The sequence below is a fragment of the Ochotona princeps genome, chromosome 3 (genome assembly GCF_030435755.1).
Source record: "Ochotona princeps isolate mOchPri1 chromosome 3, mOchPri1.hap1, whole genome shotgun sequence".
Taxonomy (NCBI): domain Eukaryota; kingdom Metazoa; phylum Chordata; class Mammalia; order Lagomorpha; family Ochotonidae; genus Ochotona; species Ochotona princeps.
In genome coordinates, this window is record NC_080834.1 from 117,717,094 (window position 1) to 117,729,680 (window position 12,587).

Here is a 12,587-nt window from a genome sequence, read left to right on the forward strand (position 1 = left end):
GTCCAGAGCCGTTAGCACAGCATGGAATTCAGCTGTCTCAAGCAACATGTGGACCGCAGTACCAGGCTCCTGCAGCTAAGCTTGTATTTTAATTCTGCTTTTCTACAAATCTGTTCACTTGCCTTCATTTTGATGCTATGCACCCAGTTGTGTTCTGATAGTCACTAACTGACACCAGGAAACTCTAACAAGTTTCTTAGTGTTTAGTCCTTTTAGTGAATAGTGTCCAAATACCATTAATTTTCCTTTATCATCCAGAACCATTTTTTGTTAATTTCCTGTGCAACTAAGAATGGAAGAACTTCATCAAACACAGCTTTTCGTTGTCTGTATCCTACGCTCTTCTCTGTGTATTGGGTTGTGTGGAGTTTCCAAATGTCACAATTTTCTTTTTTTTTTTTTAAATTTTTTAAACACCTTTATTTGCTTTAAAAACATAAGACTTCTTGTACAATAAAGCATAAGCATGTTTCATCTACAAAGTCAGAACAATTTTCATTGTTCCCAAAGGCCTTTAGTCAAGTCTCATCTTTTTTTGTTTGTTTATTTTCTCTATGACTTCTCTGATCTTTATGCATCAACCTGGAGCCCCTGAAGAATGCTTCCACGTTCTTCAGAGTCCCTCCTGGCTGCTAGCTGCTTGTCCCTTCAGGCAGGACTCCCATGCTTTCCGCTGTATCAAAATCAACCTGCACCAATCCAAGGCACAGCCACTTCTGTTAGCTCCCACAGAGATTTTGGACAGCTTGCAAGAGGAGGACTTACAAATCAGGATACTGAAATCACAACACAGAAACCCTTCTGACGGATTATGATGCGTTAAAGATGGCAGACCTCTGGGAGGCTGTAGATCTGTACTGTGCTTCTAGGAATCTCTGCCCCCCAGTTCCACCCCAAACCTCATGTTCCAAGTCCACACCAGCTTACTTGTTCCACCTCACGCTAGGGATAGGATTCAGTGTGGACAGAATACAAGCTCTCTCACCCTAGCCTCAGACCAGCTCTAAGACCGCATCACAAAGTGCAGCTACACACTCCATTATCCTGAACTCCACCCTGACCAATACAATTACATATCTGCTTGAAAAAATCAAGGGACACACTGAAGTCTTGGGTTTTATTTCTGCAAAGCAAATGTGATTTTCCCCCAATTAACAATGATAAACAATCCTGTCCAGTTTAAACTGTCCAGTTTAACCTCCTTCTTAGTCATCAAAGTTCGAAAAAGTTTAGAGAATGTTAAGGGACCTAGTTATTAAAGAAGAACCTCAAGCGCAGCTACAGCATGCATGGGATACCAGTCACATTTTATACACTGATAGCACTTGATTATTATGCTGAGGGTGTGTTTTATTTGACTTTTAATAAAACAAAAGAAAACCAGGCAAAAGCGGGGGAGCACTGGTTCCACAGATGCAGCTCCTGGGAGAGTGCCACAGGCTTCATGGGTGGTTTGTTTCCATCTGTGTGTCCTGGCATGTGGCATATCAAGGACAGGAAGGAGGAAGCAAATGTGTGCAGGGGCACATCATGTAACATACGTAACCATCACCTTTCTTCCTGCTGACAGCTCTCTGTTAGACCCAGTGTTGTCACCCCCATGTGACTGAACAGAAAGCTAAAGCACAGACAGGGACCACATCGTTGCCATGCCCCTCTGTGATGGAAATAAGAAGGAAGCTCATCTGTTACACGTTCTCCCTTCTGCATCCTCTGCGACTAAGCAATTCTGCCTGCACAGGAAAGGACTCACAGCAAACTCAAACTCAAGTCAGTATTCCCTAACAATGCTAATGTCTGATATCATAATGGTCTTTTACTAACTGTCCAATGCATTCTTAGTGCAGCAAAATTCAATAAAATGCTCTGAATTATGGTTAATCATGCGGAGACGAAGCCTTCCAATAATTGAATTCCCTCAAAGAATAGGGACTATTACAGAGGATGCAAATATATTGATGAAGCAAAGATATTGACAAAAGTGGAAATAAGGAATGCTGGATATGATCAGATATTAAATACTTGTCAACTGTATAATTCTAGGCAGGTATGGAGGCTACAGGTCAAGGAATGGGTATCTGTCCATAGACAGATGATGGAAGAGATGTCGGAGAGCGGTTGGGGAATTCTGCTCGGAAAATGTCTCTTCTGTTATGGTGAAGGCAGATGAGTACAGACACAGCACGGAGCATAAAGGACCACGTGTCATGAAACAAGTGCAAGCAGGGGCAGGTGCTGGCCAAGAGCATGAGAGGTGATGCTTCCCCAGAGTCACTGGCCTTGCACAGAGAGAGGGAAGATTTGCACATCTGGACAGACACGGGCCTAGATCTCATCTCCAACCTGGGAAGTTTCCTGAACTTTGAGCTTTCCGCATTCTCCTTTCTGAAACACCCACTCAGGGTGTGACGAGGTCTGATGTGAGAACAGGCAGCTACATCATTCTCTGCATCCAGTAAATCCTCTCCTCTTTCTCTTCCCTGAAAATTGGCACCCATTCATTTAAAAGTTCAGGACTTGACAAGGATAATTACATATACAAGCATAATTATGTTATTAATGAAACATGCACAAGAAAAAATAGTAGTAGTTCTATAGGTTGTATATTATGACAAAACTTTGTCCTATACATTAAGCAATATGTGTGTGTGTGTGTGTGTGTGTGTGTGTGTGTGTGTGTATGCAATGTATATCAGTGTGCAGTTTTGGATAATTTTGGTATAATTTATTAGAATACACATTATTAATTGCACAGACCTTGAGAAACGCACTCTTCTCATCATTGTAAACTGGAGCAAGTGCCAGGACAGAAAACCTAGGTGCTTGTCTCGGTTCTCAAAGGCAGTCAGGTGGTGGGGCAAGGGTCAGAACTGAGATCACATGCCACAGTTCTCACCGTCAGCCGCTCATTAACATGCTGCAAGGCATAAGAGAAAGGTACAGAAACCAGACTGGGACAGCACATATGGCCAAACAGATTGAGTGTTTATGTGTGTGTATATATATATGTATATATATATATGTATATATATATGTGTGTATATATATATGTATATATATATACACACATATATATATACACATATACATATATATATACACACATACATACATATATGTATTTACATGTATATAGTTTATTTTATATATATATATACATATATATTGTTTGTTTGTTTGTTTACAGTGTATGCCGGGACTGTGAGAAATAATACTCATCAAACAGAGTAGGTATTCTGTTTGATAAGAGATCTAGCCTGTTTGATAAGAGGTCTATCTAGCTCATGAAGTGGAGGGCTCAGAATACCTGCTTAGCTTGATTCAAACATTACCAACAACAGAGACAGACCAAGTGTATGTCTATTAAGTAGGAGAGTCTGAAAATCAGCATTTAAATTCAGGAATGATGTGAAATATGTATACAGCCTGAACATTCCTCCTTGACACAGTGAGGAGCAAATCTATTTATCCAGCACTAATCCTCTGTGTTGAACACGGAGCATGCCAGCCTCCCTGCCACGTGTGCCAGGGAGCAGCTGGAGGCAGGATTAATGTCAGCAAGAGGGGTGCTGCTGCGAACTGTTAGAAAAGACCCATCAATTCACAATTCCAAGACACCATTTTTTCATTGTATTTTTGCTTTGAAATGTTTTAATAAGTAAGCTTTAAAGAACTGGAATGAAATAGAGGCCGGAACAAGCATTGTTTCTTTTCATTTTTTTTCAAACAACTTGTTAATTCAAAAATATCTTACTACTTTAAATATCGTGAAAGTCAAGACAATAAAGAAAATTCACACATTTCTATGCTGAGACAATTCGCTAGGAATGTAAACTGGGGTTGTTGACAGATCTTTGAACATAAAGCTTCAATATCTGTGTTAATCTCCCATTCACATTAACAGTAACAGGTGCACAAAGCATCTTCAGGTTAGATCCCTAACCCCAGAATTCTGTCCCTGGTGACTTTACGTTGAGCTCTGTCCATCTGCCAAGCAAGGAGTCCTCAACTCCAGTGTAAATCTGCTTGGGTCACAGAGCCAGTGCCAACACTGGACCTTGTTATCTTTTTTTCCACTCTTGAAAATGATTATTTTATGATACAGTTTCAAAGGTTCTGTGATTCTCCTGATCCCTCGCAAAAACTCCCCTCCCAACACATTATTTTCCACTCTGTTATTAACAATCATATAGTTTTTCATAAACAGTCATAAGTCCATCATTACGGGCATGGACAATGCCAGACAGTTTAGTAGCCTATTGTCAAGACAAACTTAACACTTTCATTGGGAGCCCATCTTTGATCTGCAGTACAGATGCATGTTGCAATGTATCCTCACAGGTGGGTATGATACTTTTCATTCTACAGTAGTTATACATCCCCGTAAATGAAAAGCCACAAGAAAAAAATCAATAACAGGAAGAAAAATAGAAATTTACAACATCATGAATTTAAATACATGCTACTGAATGACTAATGTGTCCCTGATGGAAGGAAAAGCAAAATCAAGAGCATTCTTGAAGAAAACGATACTACTGCATGATCTGTGAGTCAGCGAAGAATTTAATGAGTACAAAATGATTTGAAGAAATGAAAATAAAAACAAAAAAAGTTTAAAATCCATGAGAGGGCCCGAAGCAGTGGCCTAGTGTATAAAGTCCTCACCTTAAACATGCTGGGATCCCATATGGACTGCAGTTCTAATCCCACTGGTCCCACTTCTCATCCAGCTCCCTGCCTGTGGCCTGGGAAAGCAGCCAAGGACGGCCCAAGTTTTTTGGACCCCACACCTGCGTGGGAGACTTGGAGGAAATTTCTGGCTTTGGATCGGCGCAGCACCAGCTGTTGAAGTTAGAGTGAATCATTGGACAGAAGAGCTTCTTCTCTGTCTCTCCTCCTCTCTGTATATTTGAGTTTGCAATGAAAATAAATAAATCTTTAAAAAAAATACATGAAATATAGTTTCTGCTGATGTGCTGATATGTTTACTGTAGGAAATAAGTAAGTGATTTTGTCTTTTTTTTTTAATTCCTGAATAATGGGACTGCATTTGCATTTTTGATGTACCATACCCTGGGAAGGAAGAGCCCTACAGTAGGAACTGGATGGGAGAAGCAACTCTAAACTCTGGTATCATCATTTTTTTTTTCCTTTTGCTTTTGAAGCATTGTTCATTGAGAAAAAAATTCTCAATCAATTTTATTCTCAGCCTCGTCAGATTCTATGAACAGGAATTTCTCTCTCAAGCTACTTCATACGCACACATCAATATACAGGATTTTACCATGAGTTGTAGGGACACAAAGGCCATGTATCCTTTCCGAATCAATGCAGACATGTTATGGGTTACCTGTGCCCTGCTGCCTGAAGTTCCAGAAAACTGTGCCCTCACAACACCTGGACTGTAGTGATGAGGACACGGGGATGAACAAATCAATATGTATGTATAGGGATGCTCTTCAAAATGAATGTCATGAAAAAGCTCTGCATGGCTCTACAGATTATTTTGCAACAAAATGAACTTGCTATAAATACATATTTTCCATAAATACTTGGAATACCTTCCAGCCAGCCAGTTCTAAGTCCTTAGAAACAATTTCAATTGGCCATGCCAAGACAACTGCAGGTGGATTACAAATTCAATAAATCTATGGCTGAGTAAAATTAAAGGTTACCGCTTTTAAACAAACATATTGGGTCTGGTGCAATAGGCTAGCAACAAGTGCTCACCTTGAATGTGTCAGGGTCCCATATGAGTGCTGTTTCTAATCCTGGCAGTCGTGCTTCCCATTCAGCTCCCTGCTTGTGGTATTGGAAAACACTAGAGGATGACCCAAAGCCTTGGAACCTTGTACCCCCTGTGGGAGACCCGGAAGAAGCTCCTGGCTCCTGGCTCGGGCTGCGCTCAGCTGTGGACATTGTAGCCACTTGGGGAGTGAACCAGTGGACAAAAGATCTTCCTCTGTTTCTCTCCTTCTCTCTGTATATCTGACTTTCCAATAAAAATAAATAAAATCGGGCCCGGCGGCGTGGCCTGGTGGCTAAAGTCCTCCTCTTCAAAGCCCCGGGATCCCATATGGGCGCCGGTTCTAATCCCGGCAGCTCCACTTCCCATTCAGCTCCCTGATTGTGGCCTGGGAAAGCAGTTGAGGACAGACCAATACATTGGGACACTGCACCCGCGTGGGAGACCTGGAAGAGGTTCCAGGTTCCTGGCTTCGGATCGGTGCGCACCGGCCCGTTGCGGCTCACTTGGGGAGTGAATCATCGGACGGAAGATCTTCCTCTCTGTCTCTCCTCCTCTGTGTATATCTGGCTGTAATAAAATGAATAAATCTTTAAAAATAAATAAATAAATAAAATCTTTTTAAGGAGTGATTTAAAATATATTAATATAATAAAAACAGATTTGCTGTATTTTGTAAGTATATAAGTACATATCTAAGGGAACAGTTTTAATTTCCTGCCTCCTTCCTCCACCCCTGTCAGTCCTCCCTCCTTCATTACGTTGTTTTTTTTTTATTTTATTTTCATAAAGACATAATTTCTGTCCATGCAACGTACAGTGATTTAGTTCACCACTAGCCATGCCATTGGACACAAAAAGAAGGAAGACCATTGTTCTCTAGGAGTGTAAACAAGGATTATCATTCTATTATAAATATTCTTGGTGGAAAATAAGAGGTTTCCTTACCCTGAATCTATTACATACTTACTTAAAATGCAAATTTATAGGTAAATAGAAATCTCAAACTTATGTGTATAAATTGTCGATTGGTAACATCTAGGAAGGGACATGAAGTGGGACAGGAAAAAGCATCAGAGTGCAGGCTTGCAAATGACCAGGCACACAATGACAGGTCATGGGCTGCCTTAGTATCTTGGTTTTCCATTTTTCTTCTTCCCAGTGACTTGGCTTCATTGTATCTGTGCTTGGTTCTGCGCCTTGTTACAATTTCTCCCTTCATCTCCAGGTCCTGCAACAGAAGCCCAAGGTTGTTATCAGCTCTCTTGTTGCCAGTTCCTATTTCCTTGGAGAGGGAGTTGGAAAAGCTTTCTTTTTACTTTTCAGAATGGCAAGGAACAAGACCATTTTTTTTTTCCTTTTCCTGTGTGCTGTGTGAAAAATCTGATTTGCTAATAGTGTCAGGCTTCTGGTTTTTCCTGGCTTGCACCCTATGGCAAAGCTGCCATTCATTCAGCTGAATATATACATATTTAATCAGGAGTTACAGAGAGAGAAGTAAAGACAAGAGAAGTGTGTGACCAATGTGTTTTCTGCTCAAATGCCCACAAGGGTCAGGGCTGGGCCAGGCCAAAGCTAGGAGCTTCATCCAGGTCCCTTCCACATGGTGCAGGAGGTCTCACAGCAGAAAGGACACACTGTCCGGGACTTCAGCAGAGGTCACCAACAGCAGCCTAGAAGCTTGCTCTCATCTCTGTGCCTATTTCTCTGGCAGATATTCATCATGACATTGATAAGGCCCTCAAGGGTGATCAGTGGTCTGGATTTGCATCCTAGGAGGTGAGCTCAAAAGCCTATTTCTGTTTCATTCTGAGTTGATATATTGGATTCCTGTATTGGTTGGCAATACTTTGTTTATGCTTCATTTATTGTTGGAAAAGTTTTTTTTCTGTAATTTTTTAAAGATTCATTTTAGTTACTTGAAAGGCAGAGGGAGAAAGAAAGCCTTATGCACTGATTCACAAGCCAAATGGTCACACCTGGTACCGCTCAAGAAAAAACACACCTCCTCGTGGTCCCCTGCATGGGTGGCAGTGTCTTTCTCTGCTGATTTGCCAGCTGCATTAACAGGGAATGGACTGGAAGGGAGAAAGCCTGCTGCTGTAGGGAGCAGCTTAACACACCGCACCACAGCACCAGCCCCAGAAGAAGAGTTTGAAAGCAAATCATTTACTGGGAGGCCCTGATTCATCAAAGCTGAAGGGTAATGATGGAATAGAATGACTACTCACTGTTTGGCCTTGGGGTACAACATCTTTGAGGAACCAGGTTTTTCTGCAAGGCCACTCAGTCCACACCGATGACTCCAAGTGTGGGAGGCATTTAACTGATGCCATCACACAAATGTCTTCAGGGTCTATTGCATCCCACCCTAAAAAGTACAAAAGGAAGGCCCTGCACAGCAGCCTAGTGGCTTAAGTCCTCACCTTATAATTACCAAGTGCCGGGACACACTCTAGGTGTGTCCGCTTCCCATCCAGCTCCCTGCTTGTGGCCTGGGAAAGCATCTAGGATGGCACAAAGCCTTGGGACCCTGTACACATATGTGAGACCCAGAAGTTCCTGACTACTGGTTTGGATCAGTTCAGCTCCAGCTGTTTAACCACTTAGAGAGAGTACAAGCAGACAGAAGATCCTTCTCTTTGTCTCCCCCCTCTCTCCATAATTCTGACTTTCCAATAAAATAAATAATTATTAAAAATATACGAAAGGAATATAATGGGGTCAGTGGAGTTCCAGTTGTGTGTTTGGTGAATTCATACCTGATAAAATTTTTCCCAAGAAATAATTTCAATATAGGTGACTCAGGAACAACATTTGCAATATTAGGATATTCTTTAAAAGTTCATTTTCTAAAATGGTCACACCACCTTTCAAGACAACGCATGGTACCTACATTCAGAACAGGAAGATTTGGAGCGGAAAGGTTCCTGGGCCATTGACTGCACAAGGGTACAAGTGGTGTCAGCGCTGGGACAGGACTGAAGCGGCACTAAATAACCAAGAAAGGTATCTCTGCTGCCAGAAACAGAGCTAAAAGGAAATGTATCTTTTATGATGCAGCTACAGAGGCCAAAAGCAGGATGAGCCCAGGGAGGGTAGTTATGTTGCATGACAGACACAGCTTGAGTGACTGATTCTCATGAGCATAGCTCATCCTTAGCGGGCCACATGAGTTCTTGTCCCTTCCTGACAATCAGAGAAGGAGGAAATGATTGTTTTCTCTATGGATGTTCCATGGAGATGATATTTCCATTATGATAAGCTTTTCAGAATCTGGAAGTTCCATAACTAATCAATGGATTATGTTCATTGAGCCCACTGCACATCAGAGGCCAGGAGGACAACTCACGCTAGGATTTGTGTATTTCCACCTCATGACCACGGCGCTGATGGAACTATGCCACTGCCTAGCATCACCACAAAGGATGGGGCCACATATCGCTAGCCTGGAAATGGCTGCAAATGCTGAATTCCAGTGAAGATCCTCATGCATGGCATCACACAGGCTAAAAACCATCCCTGAAACCATTGTAAGTTATGCCCTCCCTATAGTGACTAAAATTCCTACCTGGTTTGCTCTCTAGGTAATGGAGGCTGGATGGAGAGTGGCATGGTTCCAGAATCCTAGTTTGCCAAATATTGGGATCTGAGTAGATCTGTATGTGCCAAATATTTTCTTAGTGGTCTCTTAGTCAAATTGGACAGCTTTCCCCAAGCATTGACAAGCATGTGTGACCTATGTTCAGTAAGAAGGAAATAATGGACACTGTGCCACAAAAGGAAGTCCTAAAAAGAGCTCAGGTGGTTCATGCTCATTTTCCCCTTTAAAACCCTTCTTTTCAGAACACCCATTTATTCCCCTGAGTGGCCAGTACCTAACCCCTGCCTCTCTTGTTTTGCCTTGTAAGTTCATGAACGGAAACCATTTTCTTAAGTTATTTATTTTTTGTTGGAAAGGCAGATACACAGAGAAGAGAAGAGACAGAGAGGAATATCCTCCATCCGATGATTCACTCCCCAAGTGAGCACAACAGCTGGTGATGTGCCGATCATAAGCCAGGAGCCAGGAACCTCCTCCAGGTCTTCCACTTGGGTGCAGGGTCCCTAGGATTTAGCCTGTCCCAGACTGCTTTCCCAGGCCACAGACAAGGAGCTGAATGGGAACTGGAGCAGCTCGGACCAGAACCGGTGCCCATATGGGATCCCTGCACATTCAAGGCAAGGACTTTAGCTGCTAGGCCACCGCGCTGGACCTGGAAACCATTTTTGTCTTTCACCCCAAAACATCTGTTTAGAAAACTGAATACTAAATGGGTTTATCAATCTTAGTTGTAACTTTATGGCTTGTGTGTTAATTACTATTTATTAAGTGTCTTATCAAGTTTAAAACAATGCATTCGTAATTAGCCCTGGGCTATTAGACTCTTGATAGCTTTAGTTTTCAGTCTTTTTTTGTTGGGACATGGGGGAGGTAGGGAGGTAGGGAGTGGAACATTTTGAACTCCGTTTAGAAAATTTAAGCATGATTGGCTTAAATTGCTCGGGGCCTGAGAGTAGTAAGGCTCTTACTTGAGAGTACTAGGTAATACAAAGATATTTGCCTAAGGATTGTCCAGTTGGAACTTGCCTTCCCAACTACTCTCTCAGCAAATATGTGACTTATATTAGTAACATTGAATTGAGTGCAATGTTACTTTCATATGTATCAGATTCAAGGTTCAAAACTTCCCTGAGCATGTTATTTTGCCTTTGTTTGATTCCCTCTTGTGTTTAGGATGAACATGGCATCATCACTGAATCCCAGTGAGTCATTTCAGGAAGGTTAACCCAGACCTAGTCAGTGTGTGTGGCTAAGCACACTGCACATTTTTATCATAGCTTCACAGTTCACACCCACTGAATTTCAGCCACAGAGATCGGGGAAAGACCACAAATACAGTCATCACATTTGCAGATGAATACATCAATGAAACAAATTGTGCTGACTGTCAAGTGTGGTTTGAAAGGGAAGCAAGAGCTCACGCCTATCTTTGTACACTCTCAATCTTGTATACACTCTACCTATGATTCCTTGCCCAAGGAGCCATTGTCTGTTAGCACTTTTGGGGCACATGAACGATGTGCAAAAGAGGAGTAAGGGAGTTAGTGGTGTTTTAAAAGAACATGGTGAAAAGTCACTAGCTCTGACAACCTGACAATACATGCACTTCTCTGAGTTTCAGGTTCTTTAGGGAAAAGCCAACTCTTGCCCTGAGTTGCACTGTTAAGGATCAGACACACAGGATTTAAAAAAAAATATTTATTATTCTATTGGAAAGTCAGATATACAAAGAAGAGAAGAGACAGAGAAGAACTCTGTCTGCTGATTCACTCCCCAAGGGACCGCAATGGCTAGAGCTAAGTCAATATGAAGCCAGCAGCACCGAGCCTCTCCTGGGTCTCCCACACATGGGTTCAGGATCCCAAGGCTTTTGGCCATCCTTGTCACAAGCAGGGAGCTGAATGGGAAATGGGGCTGCAGGGATTAGAACCAGTGTCCGTGTGGGATCCCAATGTGTGCAAGGTACAGATTTTAGCCTCTAGGATACTGTGTCAGGCCTAGACACACAGTATTTAATAGTCATAGTCATGGTAGCTTTTATTTTATTAAAATTGTGTGATCCTGTTCCAGCTTCTGTGTCTTGCCGCTTTGACTTGGGGTAGACAGACAGCGTATAGACTTCTGAGATGTGGTGATGTAATATGAATCAGATTGAACATCAGCAAGGATCTGATTATGTGCGTGTTCATGTCATTAGTTATGTGAGCCTTGGGTCATCCCCTGTGACATGATGACACCAAATTAACTGACCACATGATTGCCAGATGGATTGCATATTCACAGAGGTTAAGTGTGTTTGTGTGTGTGTGTACACATGTGTGCACACATCTTTGTGAAGGCAAAGGAAGTGAAACTGTCCATCAGTTACATATGGAGGTGAGAACAAGAATAAAGCTAAAGGATCAATGCATTTTAATCATGATTTCTGATGATTAGTCCCAGTTTCTGATAGATTTTCCTTTTTTTTTTTTAAGATTTAAGATTTATTATTATTGCAAAGCCGGATATACAGAGAGGAGGAGAGACAGAGAGGAAGATCTTCCATTCAATGTTTCACTCCCCAAGTGAGCCGCAACGGGCCAGTGCACGCCGATCCGATGCCAGGAACCAGGACCCTCCTCCAGGTCTCCCACTTGGGTGCAGGGTCCCAACGCTTTTGGGCCATCCTTGACTGCCTTCCCAGGCTACAAGCAGGGAGCTGGATGGGAAGTGGAGCTGCCGGGATTAGAACCAGTGCCCATATGGGATCCCGGGGAGTCCAAGGCGAGGACTTTAGCCCCTAGGCCACGCCGCCAGGACCCTGATAGATTTTCTTGATGTGTGACCTGATTTCCATTTGGGCACCTCACTTAACATCTCCAAAACCAAGTCTTCTCATCTAAAAATGAAAGCAACATGGATTTCCTGAAACTTTCAAATCTGATAGTGAATTGGCTTTGGTCATTAGAGTTTTATAACTCTTGGAACCTTCTAGTTGTGAAATAAAACAATGTTTAATTTTTAAATACGGCATCTTCGCTCAGCAAGATCTGTTGTTGTACAAGGTGGAGGAACGCACCATGGGGGGAGGGTGTGGGGAAGTGTGGGGAGAATCCCAGTTCCTATGAAATTACAACACAATGTAATTAATGAATAAATTTAATAAATAAAATAAAAAAAGATCTGTTGTTGTAGATATCACTACTATATTCCTTCTTGTTGCTGGGATGTATTCTAATCTTAATGGTGAATCTTAAG

General features: G+C 42.1%; 1 protein-coding gene across 1 annotated transcript in view; it reads left to right on the forward strand.

Moving 5' to 3' along the window:
- Positions 1-12,587, forward strand: part of LOC131479844 (contactin-associated protein-like 5) — a 556,228-nt gene that overhangs the window by 125,416 nt on the left and 418,225 nt on the right. The window lies entirely within an intron of this gene.